Source organism: Musca domestica, unplaced genomic scaffold (assembly GCF_030504385.1).
Source record: "Musca domestica strain aabys unplaced genomic scaffold, Musca_domestica.polishedcontigs.V.1.1 3, whole genome shotgun sequence".
NCBI lineage: Eukaryota > Metazoa > Arthropoda > Insecta > Diptera > Muscidae > Musca > Musca domestica.
This window is the reverse complement of record NW_026712299.1, coordinates 24,107,967-24,120,598: the sequence shown is the minus strand read 5'-3', so window position 1 is coordinate 24,120,598 and position 12,632 is coordinate 24,107,967.

Genomic DNA, 12,632 nt, shown 5'->3' with positions numbered 1-12,632 from the left:
CTTTAGTGATTTTAAGTAACAAATCGAACACAAACTAAGTTCGGCCGTCAACACCAACTATATATATATATATAGGGATAATCAGATTTTTCTTCAACTTTGCAAATCCTAATATTTACATTATTTTTAGTTCCGGTCCTCTCTATCAAGTACCTCCCCCACAAAGGTCAACATTGTTATATATAAAGGGTCAAAATTTTGAATAATTATAACTCCTATAAAATGTGATGTAAAAATATGATTATATTCAAATTACACATCACAATATTTTTATTAACCCAAGATCTGTTATAAAGACGGAATAAATCGGTTCACTCCTTCTGGTACCTTACCCGCAAAGGATCACAATTTCTAATACTTTTGTCTGTCATAACTAAATAACGAAAAAATCAGAACTTGATATATCTAAATATTTCTCCCAAGCTAAAATCTAAGTTGAATATGACTTCGCATTAAACCGGATATAAATGTTTGATTTCCTTTTAGTATTGCCCATGCCAATATTTTTATCTGTATTAGATAAGGAATGAAAACTGAATACTTCGCTCGTCTATATCTGGTACCACACGCATATATTACCATTTTCTAAAAATTATCACATATCTCATATAAGATGAAGGAAGGAACCGATATAGTCCAAACCTGGCACGTCGCAATAAGATATAAATCAATTTATTTAGATCCGATGCGAAATGGACAATATTAGCCCATTCGTTACCTACTCCATAGAGGGTCAACAGATTGAATAATCATAACAGAAGTCACAATATATTTGAAAAATCGAACATTGACTGACATTGACCTGTCGGTAAAACCGACTGCCCCATCCATTTTTTCTGTCCAAAACTATTTCAACGTCTCCAAATGTAAGCCCGAGAAAACAAAAGTGAACTCGATACCAAATTTCAGAGTATAGTACTATTAGTACTTTTCACATAATTATAATACTCATTTATAAAACCACCTCCATATCTCAATCCCAGATGCCCAAAGATATCGAAATGCCGGTACTATCCCTTTACCCAATACCCAATTTGGTACCACTTAGTACCTTTTGCACAATTATAGTACACATTTCCAAACAACTTCCATATCTTAAGTTTTTTTTGACTGTAATTAAAACATTAGGGGCCTATAGTAAAATTTATAGCATTTTCTCATAGGAGGATTACTTTTGCGCCACCTTGTACACAGGGTGAGATGAAAAACTGCAACCAAATCTTGACAGCTATCATTTCTAACCCACTCGTCCGGCAGCTGTTAAAATTATTTCAGTGACGGCTCATTATATTGTTAACAAGCGTACAAAAGCATTTTGGTAAGAATTTTCCAGAAAAAAAGTTATTCGTGATGGAATTCAAGCGTGATAGTGTGATTTCTTTATATTTGGCTGGAAAACAGTTACAGCACCACTGAATTTATATGTGAATAAATCCATCGCTCGTCGACGTCAAGGAAGTGGACAGAAGCCAAGGAAACCAGCAACATCATCAGAAATAGTTCGAAAAGTAAAGAAGCAAATTGATCGAAACCCGCGTCGCAGTGGCCGAAAAATCACGCGTGAGCTGAACATATCGGGGTAAAGCCATTGAAATTCCAAAAAGTGCAAAAACTTACACCGCAACAGAAAGAAAAAAGACCCAGAGGTCAACTGAAAATGTGCACCTTCAGTTAGCCACCAGAACTTAAGCGCCGGCCATGGTGATGGTGTGGGCCACCATAACAGCCGATGGTCGCTCTCCGCTCGTATTAATCGACCGTGACATCAGAATAAATGCCGAATATTATCGCGAAAATATTCTGGAGGATGTATTAAAGCTTTAGGCACACAAACATTTTGGCCGCAGAGCTGGGACATTCCAACAGGACTCAGCACCATCGCATTTAGCACGCGCCACCCAAGAATCGGTACAAAATGAGATTCCTCGCTGCGTGGTTCACCATAACAGCCGATGGTCGCCCTCCGCTCGTATTAATCGACAGTGACATCAGAATAAATGCCGAATATTATTGCGAAATATTCTGGTGGGTGTATTAAAGCCTTGGACATGCAAACATTTTGGCCGCAGCCTTGGACATTCTAACAGGACTTAGCATCATCGCACTCAGCACGCACCAACCAAGAATGGTTACAAAATAAGATTCCTCGCTTCATTTCCAGCGCACAGCGCCACCAATATCTCCGGATGCCAATCCGTTGGACTATTGTGTCTGGAGTATTTCGGAAAGCAAAGTTGGCACTAAACAATACCAAAGTGTCGATCACCTCAGGCAAACGCTTCGGTGAGAATGGACCAAAATACCGCAGAGTAACATTCGGGCAGGATGTGACGGTTTCATTGGCCGATTGAAGGCCATAGTTCGTGGCAAAGGTAACAATTCGAACAAATCTAAACTTATTCTAAAATTTAATGATATTTTCGACATTTTTGCTTTCATTCAATAAAATTTAAAAAAAAATGTAAAATTTATGGCGTATGACTTTTTTGCAGTTTTTTTATATCACCCTGTATATTTTTCATTTCAGGTTTATTGTGCACCAACTGGTGAAAATCGGTTCAGATATAGCTATAGCTCCCGTATATATATTTTATCCGATTTGGTGCTAAAGTCGCACACATGGGTAATATGCAATTCCCCAACAATGATATTTGACAGTATATCATATATTTGACAGTATATCAGATACAGCTCGAAATTACCTCTGTCGAATTTTATCGAGATCGGTTCACATTCGATATACATCTTTATACGATATTTCGGTTATATATGTAATATCAGCCCAAATTGGATAGATTTTTACATATTCAACCGAATTTTTCCATTTAGTGAAACTAGATCTGGTATATATATTGTTCCAATATGTATTTTTAATATAATCCTTACCGAGGTCATGTCATGCACCATACAGAAATGTTATTTGGTACTATAGGTACGAAAGCCTATAGTTCCCAAATTGTGACTACTCTAAAGCCATGATACGCATTGAAATAAGGTTCATAGTTGGTATGATCTACCTCACATAAAGTTCAATCGATTATAAATTGTAATGTTATCTTTTTGGCAAAATGTTTGAATTTTTATACCCTACAACACTATGTGTTGGGGGTATTATAAGTTTGATTGGGCCAAAAATTATGTAACACCTCGAAATATTGGTTTCCCACATAGGAAAGCATATATGGATCTCCCTATCTCGCCGAGCTGAGTCGATCTAGCTATGTATGTCCGTCCTTCCGTCTGTCCATGTTAATTTGTAATCACTCTACAGGTCGCAATTATAGACCAATCGACGCGGAAGTTAGCATGGGGCTAGAGCTTAGGGCTGGGCTTTTTTGGTGGTTATCGGGTAATATTTAGTGGGTTAAAAAGGCAATGACATTTGAGTTAAATAAAATCAAATTTTCAATTAAACCGCGAATATTTGTAATCCCGGCGAAATCACAAATAGAAGAAACAGGTCAATTCTGACCGTTGCGTAGATGCCGATAGTAAATATTTCGGGTACATATAGCGAAATATATACAATGTTCATATACAAAGGGAGGGGATGTTAGCTAAATGCTTATATCTTAAGAATGGCTGAAACGATTTTAACAAATTTTGTCAATCAAGAATGCCCTGATGGCATAAAAGGATAAAATCTAAAAAACGCATAAAAAGACGCCTATAATGATGTTAATATTGATTTTTTAGTATTTTGTGACATATTTTTATTTTTTCATATTTTTTATCGCATGCGATTTTTCAATTTGACTTATAGTGTTAAAGTGTATATTTTGTAATATTTTTTCATCTTACATCACAGGTTGGGGATATTGTATATATATATATTGCAATTATCGTCAGATCCTCACGAAAAGGGTAGGATTAGGCTCAGAATGGCTAAGCCTATTGTTTTCAAAGATGTCCGCAGTATATTTAGGGGTTGAAATTGACCAACAAAACATGTTCATGATTTTGCAGCCGTTATAATACTTTCTATTTGTAACGATAAAAAATCTCGCATGAAGTTAGAGTTAAGGACTCTGGGTAGAATGGACCACTACTCTGTGTAAATAATACCAGCATTACTTACAGGTGATATCTGACGATAGCCAAATATCGTAGACAGGAAAATCATATAGATGAGTCTAAATTTGGAGATTCAGAGGGGCCTCTTGCTTTTGGAGATGGTTCAAATGACCCAAAAACAGAAAAAAATCTTGATACACAATTGAAGCCATTCCACATGTCTGGGAAGAGCGATAAGGACAGGGAAGAATTCTAGCATTATTGCACAACAACTAACAACACGACATAGTTCGCAAATATTGGGCATATGTCCCTGTTCAAAATGATAAGGGTAATATCTGCGTGATATAGTTTCAAAAGCGAAATCTTCCAAAATGGATTAGGACATAAGAGGGCTTCTAACATGTTGTAGTGTTGTAGGGTATCACATCGTCGGCCCCGCACGACTAGAGCCTTTGCTTACTTATTTAAAAATAGTTTCATTTGCTCAACTTTTTAGCTGTTCAAATTTTGAGCCAAGATTATTAAATATTTAAGGAGATATTACATGTTTAATGCAAAGTGTCGGTTTTCCAATCAGATTTTAACATTCGACTTTCTTGAGATATGACACTCTTCAATTAAATGTTCCGTTTAAAGGACGTCCCAGCAAATTTTAACATACAAAATCAAAACTTATATTTAAACACATTTCAATGTACCACGAACTTTAGGGCCACCACCTCTATCTACGCTGATATAAAATAAAATCAATATTTTCATGTTTTTACAAAATCTTTTTTATACCCTACACCACATAGTGGTAAGGGTGTTATGTCTTTGTGCATTTGTTTGTAACATGGAGAAGGAAACGAGATAGACCCATAGTTACTTTTGAGAACCTTCATAGAATCACTTTCTGAGTCGATTTATGCATGTCAGTCCGTCTGTCCGTCCGTCCGTCCGTCCGTCTGTCCATGTATTCTTGTGAACAAAATGCAGGTCGCATTTAGTATCCGATTGAGATGAAATTTTCCAAACAATATTTTTTGGCCCAAGGACGAAACCTATTGAAATTGGTGAGAATCGGATCAAATTTAGATATAGCTCCCATATATATCTTCATCCGATTTCGGGTTAAATGTGCACCAAATATCCACTATCAGTCCAAATTACCTGAATTTTGGCACACCCAACCGAGTTCGGCCTAGAAGCAAGTATATCAAATTTGGAGAAAATCGGTTCAGATATAGCTATAGCTCCCATATATATCTTTCATCCGATTTGATCTTTAAGTCCCTCACATTCCTACTATGCACTCCACAACCGTTATATTTGGTACCAGGTATTAGATGGAGCACAGAAATAGCTGTTTTAAATTTTATCGAAATCGGTTCAGATTTGGATATAGCTCCCATATATGCAAATATAAGCAAATACAACAAATTCGGAGAAAATCGGTTCAGAAACAGCTATAGCTCCCATATATATATTCATCCGATTTCGCGTTAAATGTGCACCAAATGTCCACTATCAGTCCAAATTACCTGAATTTTGGCACACCCAACCGAGTTCGGCCTAGAAGCAAGTATATCAAATTTGGAGAAAATCGGTTCAGATATAGCTATAGCTCCCATATATATCTTTCATCCGATTTGGTGTTTAAGCCTCTCACATTCGTAATATGCACTCCACAAGAATGATATTTTGTACCAGATATAAGATACAGCCCAGAAATAGCTGTTTGTAATTTTATCGAAATCGGTTCAGATTTGGATATAGCTCCCATATATATCTTCATCCGATTTCGGGTTAATTGTGCACCAAATGGCCGATATAAGTCCAAATGGACTGAATTTTAGTACATCGGACCAAATTCAGCTTAGAAGCAAGTATATCAAATTTAGTGAAAATCGGTTCAGATATAGATATAGCAACCATATATATGTTTCATCCGATTTAGAGTTTTAGTCCCATACATTCGTAATATTCACTCCACAACCGTGATATTTGGTACCAGGTATTAGATGGAGCACAGGAATAGCTGTTTTAAATTTTATCGAAATCGGTTCAGATTTGGATATAGCTCTCATATATATCTTCATCCGATTTCGGGTTAAATGTGCACTAAATGGTCAATATCAGCCCAAATCACCAGTCTAGAAGATAATACGTAAAATTTGGAGAAACCCGGTTCAGAGATAGCTATAGTTCGTAAAATGCACGATAGAATTAGATAGATTTTGATTTTGTACCAAATATCTCATAGAGCTCTGAAATGCCCTGTATAAACCTTTTTACGAGAGCTCTACTAAATATGCATAGTGGTGTAGGGTATCATATAGTCGGCCCCGCCCGACTTTTGAGCTTTCCTTACTGGTTTTATATCCAACAATTGTACATGGTCCCCATCACAAAGCCTAACATAGTTTAGCCAATTGCCCATACAATATTCTAGCATTAATGATGATTCTAATCTTTCTATTTTCAGATAATCCCAACTAACCACAAACAACCCTTTGATTCCTGCCACCAGCCGAGTCGATTGTATTAAATTTCATTTTAAAACAAACTGACATTCTAAATCGTTGTAATTAAACAATTTAATTCTGTTTTGTTGTTTTTATTTGTCCTTTGAATCCTGTTTGACAGACGATTGAAATCTACACCAGGCCCACATGTGTGTGAGGTGGAGTGGGGGGGAGTAACTCATTTCACATTCTGCCCAAATGCAAATAGCATTGAACAGCTACAAATGATGTTGGCCATAGTTGTTCCAGCTGAAGTTGCAATTGCCGGCCCTGCTGCCTCTGATGTTGTCGTTGTTGTTGTTGGCGTTGCTGATTCTGATTATGTTGCCTGTTTAACTTTGCATGTAAAACAAATTGTATTACGAGCTTAAAACAGCGTAACAATACCAGACCAGAGTAACATGAAACTGGCTGACAGTGTCAGTTGGAGGGGAAAAATTCCAAACCATTGGCTTTAGAGCGACACAAAAGACCAATCCCTGTGGAGTTTTTTCCGAATATGTATATTCTCTAGCATATAAAAATATATATATGGGATATTCCATAATACATTGGGGTGCCATGGCCCATATGCTGGGGCCCCAATGACATACGCATGAAATTGACGACGACGACGACGACCGGCACTTGAGTGAACTTAACAAATGTCATTTCACATGACTTTTACTGGACGAGAAAAATGTATCCTGTTCGTGTGTAGTACATGTGCCTGCTGCGTACTGCACTTACAACATGACCAACAAAAACAACAGCACGACAATTTTCTGACGACAAAAAAAGTCCTTGGCTTTGGTGGTATCGTACATTGCTGCTTGTTTCAACTTGTTGGCGGCACATGGCGCACATGTGAACAATAAAACAATGTGAGCTAAAGGTTTTTTGTTTAAGTTGCACGTACTTGTTCTCGTCACCGGACGTTGTCCTGCAACAAATGGTGGCATTGCTTCTTCATCATGTTTTTTATTTATATTGGACGCAGTCAATGAGCTAACAAGTCCTGATAGGAAAGGAGTGAACAGTGTGATAATAATGGCAGAATGAAGACCTTAACCTTAATTTATCCACCTCCACTATAAGTTCAAGAGAACCTGTGAAAATAAGGTTTTCCCAAGGTAAGAAGAAACCATTATGAACTTAAAGTAACAAATTTGGAAACATAGCAAAATACCAGAAGATACCTTTTTATGGGGGTTAAATCAAAATTTGTAACTTAATTGATATTTTTCTGTTACAGCGGTTTTCATCGGTCTTGTGTGACAGCGGCTATTGATTATTTCTACAGCAAACACTTTATCATGACATAGATAGAGAGAGAGAGGGAGAGAAAACCATAACAGTGTGTTTGTCTCGCAGTAGAACTTATTGAGATTGTCAGTGACGAAAAAGTGTCCGCTTGACCCAGGACCTGATTCATTAATTTGGATAACAGAAATCTCTGTCACGTATCTATACATATAACAAGTGAGAAATGGCCAAATTCGGGCTGGCCCAGTTCGAGTTCCAATTCTGAATCGATTTTCAACAAATTTGACGAAGGACCTTTGGGCCCATTCCAATCGCCGAGGCTTGTCCACAGGCAACATTCTTTGCGTCAATTGAATTTTGTACGGGAACAAATGCAAATTAATGCGAATAATCCGTTGTAAAGTGGACCGAGCCATGCCCAACTGCTGAGAACGGCGTTTTTGGGATGTTTTTGGGGACCTCTCAACACTGGCTCGTACGGCAGCGATATTCTCGGCCGATCGCCTTGGTCGACTTTTATATGGCCTCTTCGGATTAGAAGAGCCTTACCAGTCGAAAATTTTTCGTATTAATGCTTAATGGTGTTCTTAGAAGGCGCACTTCTCACATTTTTTAATGTTTTAGAAGCATGTTGAGTTTTCACAATTGACTTTTCTGTTGAATGTAAATTTCAACTATTTCGCGTGGCATGTATTGGTTCATGGTAAAAATCTGCTTGGACTGACGCTTCAAACGCGGTATGTCATTAAGCGATGTGACATCTCTGTCAAAAGTTATGGCGTTGCCAGATGGGTCCGTCGAATATGGACAACCCTGTATAGGAGCCGAGTTCCACAAAATGGAAACATATGTACCGAAAATCACTCGATTTGGGTTGATATTAGCCATTATTTGATATCTGGTACCAAATATCATTGTTGTCGAATGCATTTTATAATTGTGAGGGATTTAAACATCAAATCGGATGAAGCACATATATGGGAGATATAGCTATCTGAACCGATTTTCACCCAATTCAATGTACTGTGCTTCTAGACTGAATTCGGTCCGATATGCCAAAATCATCAGGTCATTTGGACACAATTAACCCAAAATCAGTTGAGGATATATATGGAAGATATATCCAAATATGAACCGATCATGACAAGGATCATTGTTGTGGAATGCGTACTACGTTTATGAGGGACTTTAAACACCAAATCGGATAAAACAGATATATGGGAGCTATAAGTATATCTTAACCGATTTAAATTCAGTCCATTTGGACTTATATTGGTCATTTGGTGCACAATTAACTCGAATTCGGTTGAAGATACATGGTGAGATGAAAAACCTGCTACCAATTTCAGACTGCTGTCATTTCTAAGCCACTCGTCCGACAGCTGCTAAAATGATTCCACTGGCAGCTGATTATCTTGTTTACAAGAGTACAAAATCATTTTGGTGAGAATTTTCCAAAAAACAAAAACCAAAAACGTTATTCGTGATAGAATTTAAGCGTGATAGTGTGATTTGTTTATATTTGGCTGCAAAACCACAAGTGGCTATCGTTAGTTCACTCCAGCATTTTAATGTGTATAAATTTTTTGTGTCTCGTACCATCGCTCGTTACCCTGATACTGGTAGCGTAGCCCGATGTGAAGGAAGTGGGCGGAAGAAAACAACAACATCAGCAGAAATGGTTCGAAAAATAAAGAAACGATTTGATCGAAACTCGCATCGCAGTGACCGAAAAATGGCTCGTGAGCTGAACATATCGCAATATTCCATTCGGCAAATATTGAAAAACGAGCTCGGGGTAAAGCCATTGAAATTCCAAAAAGTGCAAGAATTTACACAGCAACAGAAATAAAATAGACTCAAAAGAGGTAAATATATTGCTTCGCTTGGCCGAAAATGGTGAACTGCCGAATTTCTCGAATTTTCTCCGATGAGAAAACATTCGCTGCCCGGCAGTTTGTAAACAAACAAAATGATCGTGTTTACTTGCCAAAGAGGTCAGCTGAAAATGTGCACCATCGGTTGGCCACCAGAACTCAAGCGCCGGCCATGGTGATGGTGTGGGCTGTCATAACAGACAATGGTCGCTCTCAACTCGTAATTATCGACCGTGACATTAGAATAAATGCCGAATACTATTGCGAAAATATTCTGGAGGGTGTATTAAAGCTTTGGGCACGCAAACATTTTGGCCGAAGATCTTGGACATTCCAACAAGACTCAGCACCATCGCACTCAGCACGCGCCACCAAAGAATGGTTACAAAATGAGGTTCCTCGCTTCATTACCAGCGCACAGCACCACCAAAATATACCAAACCGTTTGGACTATTGCGTCTTGAATATTTTGGAAAGCAAGGTTGGCACTAAAAATACCAAAGTGTCGATCAACTCAAGCAATTGCTTCTCCGAGAATGGGCCAAAATACCGCAGAGCAACCTTCGGGCAGAATGTGACGGTTTCATTGGCAGTTTTAAACCCATAATTCGTGGCAAAGGTGAGCAATTCAAACAAATCTAAACTTATTCTAAAATTTGAAGCTATTTCCGACATTTTTTGCTTTCATTCAATAAAATTAAAAACAAAAAATAAAATTATGGAGTTTGACTTTTTTGCAGTTTTTTATCTCACCTTGTATTTTTACCTTAACATCAGAATAAGTGGTTTCGTTCTTGTAATTACTGAAATAACTGGGAGATGCTGTGTTCCTCATTTAAAATTATCTTCCACCATAAAATTTCAAATTTTTTTTTAATTTTGTAAATAAGAAATGTATTTTGATATGCATTTGGGTGTAAGGTTCATTCAACTGACATTTAACACTACTTGATCTCTTGCGCTCAGTCGAAAGATTTGAAAATCAATTAATTAAACATCAATCTATTGACCTTTAATTCTGTCTTATGCCACTGTATCCCTGTTTTTACGACAACAATTTGTGATTAAATGCTACTCAAAAAAATATTGCTCTCTCACTGATTCTTCTCCACGTTCACTGACTGACACTTTTTGTTCCAAAATCCATTTATATTTTATTACGCGTTTTTTTTTTTTCATTCACTTTAAATGTTTTATGCGAGTACTCAAAGCCTTTTTTTATTCTTATTACAACAAAAGAAAAAAAAACTTGACACTTTTCGTAGCCCTCCTTGCGGAAGTGTTGGCTGCCATGGAAGACCAACCTAGCAAGGACTGCAGGGTATGGGAGAACTTTTGTCGCGATAGTGGTCATTGTGAGGGTAATGGTGTTCGTAACCATGTTCACTTTGTTGCCTGATTCTTGTAGTTTTTTTGCTTTTTGTAAGGCCATTGTAATGCCATTAACTTGGTCAGTCCTTATTCAGAGTTGTTGTTATTTACAATTAGGGTTGCCTTGACATTTAACTGATGATGATGATAACAACATCAGGAAAGAGGTACAAAACTCCGTACAAACACGCTGTAACAGAAAACAACAGCAAAAGAATGACTGATACTGTTGACAGTGTTGCTGATGTTGTGACGCTCTAAGTCCTTTGCTCTCAATCATTTGTTCGCTGGACCCATGACCCATAACACAATGCTACCTTTTTGCGTGTTTACATTATTTTATTGCTGACCAGTTTGGTCAATTTGGCCTTACCCAAGGTTGGCAGAATTTTGCTACAGTGTGGAGAATCTGACGTTTTAAAAGACTAAATGTTGGTTACTTCATTATACCACACACAACATTTCCTAAGGGTATTATATCTTTGGGCATTTGTTTGTAACATGGGGAAGGGGAAGCGAGATAGACCCACAGTTACTTTTGAGGATCTTCATAGAATCAATTTCTGAGTCGACTTATGCATGTCAGTCCATTCGTCCGTCTGTCCATATATTTTTGTGAACAAAATGCTGGTCGCATTTATTATCCGATTGAAATGCAATTTTCCCAGCAATTTTTGTTTGGCCTAAGGACGAATCCTATTGAAATCGGTGAGAATCGGTTGAAATTTATATATAGATCTCAAATATATCTTAAACCGATTTTGCGTTAATTGTGCAATATCAGCCCAATTGGACTGAATGTTGGCAATTCCGACTGAATTCATACTAGTGCTTCAATTTTTGGTGAAAATCGGTTCAAACATAGAAAAAAATCTATATAAAAACCAGTAAAGAAAGTCTTAAAGTCGGGCGGGGCCGACTTTATGATACCCTACACCACTTTGCTAATTTAGTAGAGCTGCGTATTACAAATAAAAGTTTTTATGGGAGAATTCAATCATACAAGCTATGAATATAAATATAATTTAAAGTTCAAAGGACTAAATATGCCGAAGCGTTTGTATATTTTAAGTCGGACTTGTATTGCCCCTTTTGGTGGAAAATTAATTTGAAATCAGATAAAGTTATATATGGTATTGATAAAATTTGGCAAAGATATTTCTGAGCTGTATTTGATATATTTCCCTGAATATCGTTGTTACGGAGTGCATATTACGGCTGTGGGTAACAAATTCAACAAATCGGATGAACAAATTTGACATACTAGCTTCTAGACTCAGTTCGGTATTAGACGTTTGGTGCACAATAAAAGGTAAATCGGACGAAGTTATATATGGGAGCTATATCCAAATCTGAACCGATCACTATAAAATTTAGCAAATGTATTTCTGAGCTGTATTTGATATATTTATCTAAATACTGTTGTTACAGAGTGCATATTAGGGCTGCGGAGGACAAAAATAACAAATCGGATGCAAAATATATATGGGAGCTATAGCTATATCTGAACCGATTTCGATCAAATTTGGCATACTTATTTTCAGGTCCAATCTGATCGTACGTGCAAAATTCCATACTATTCGGGTTGAAATTACACGTTTGGTGCACAATAAAA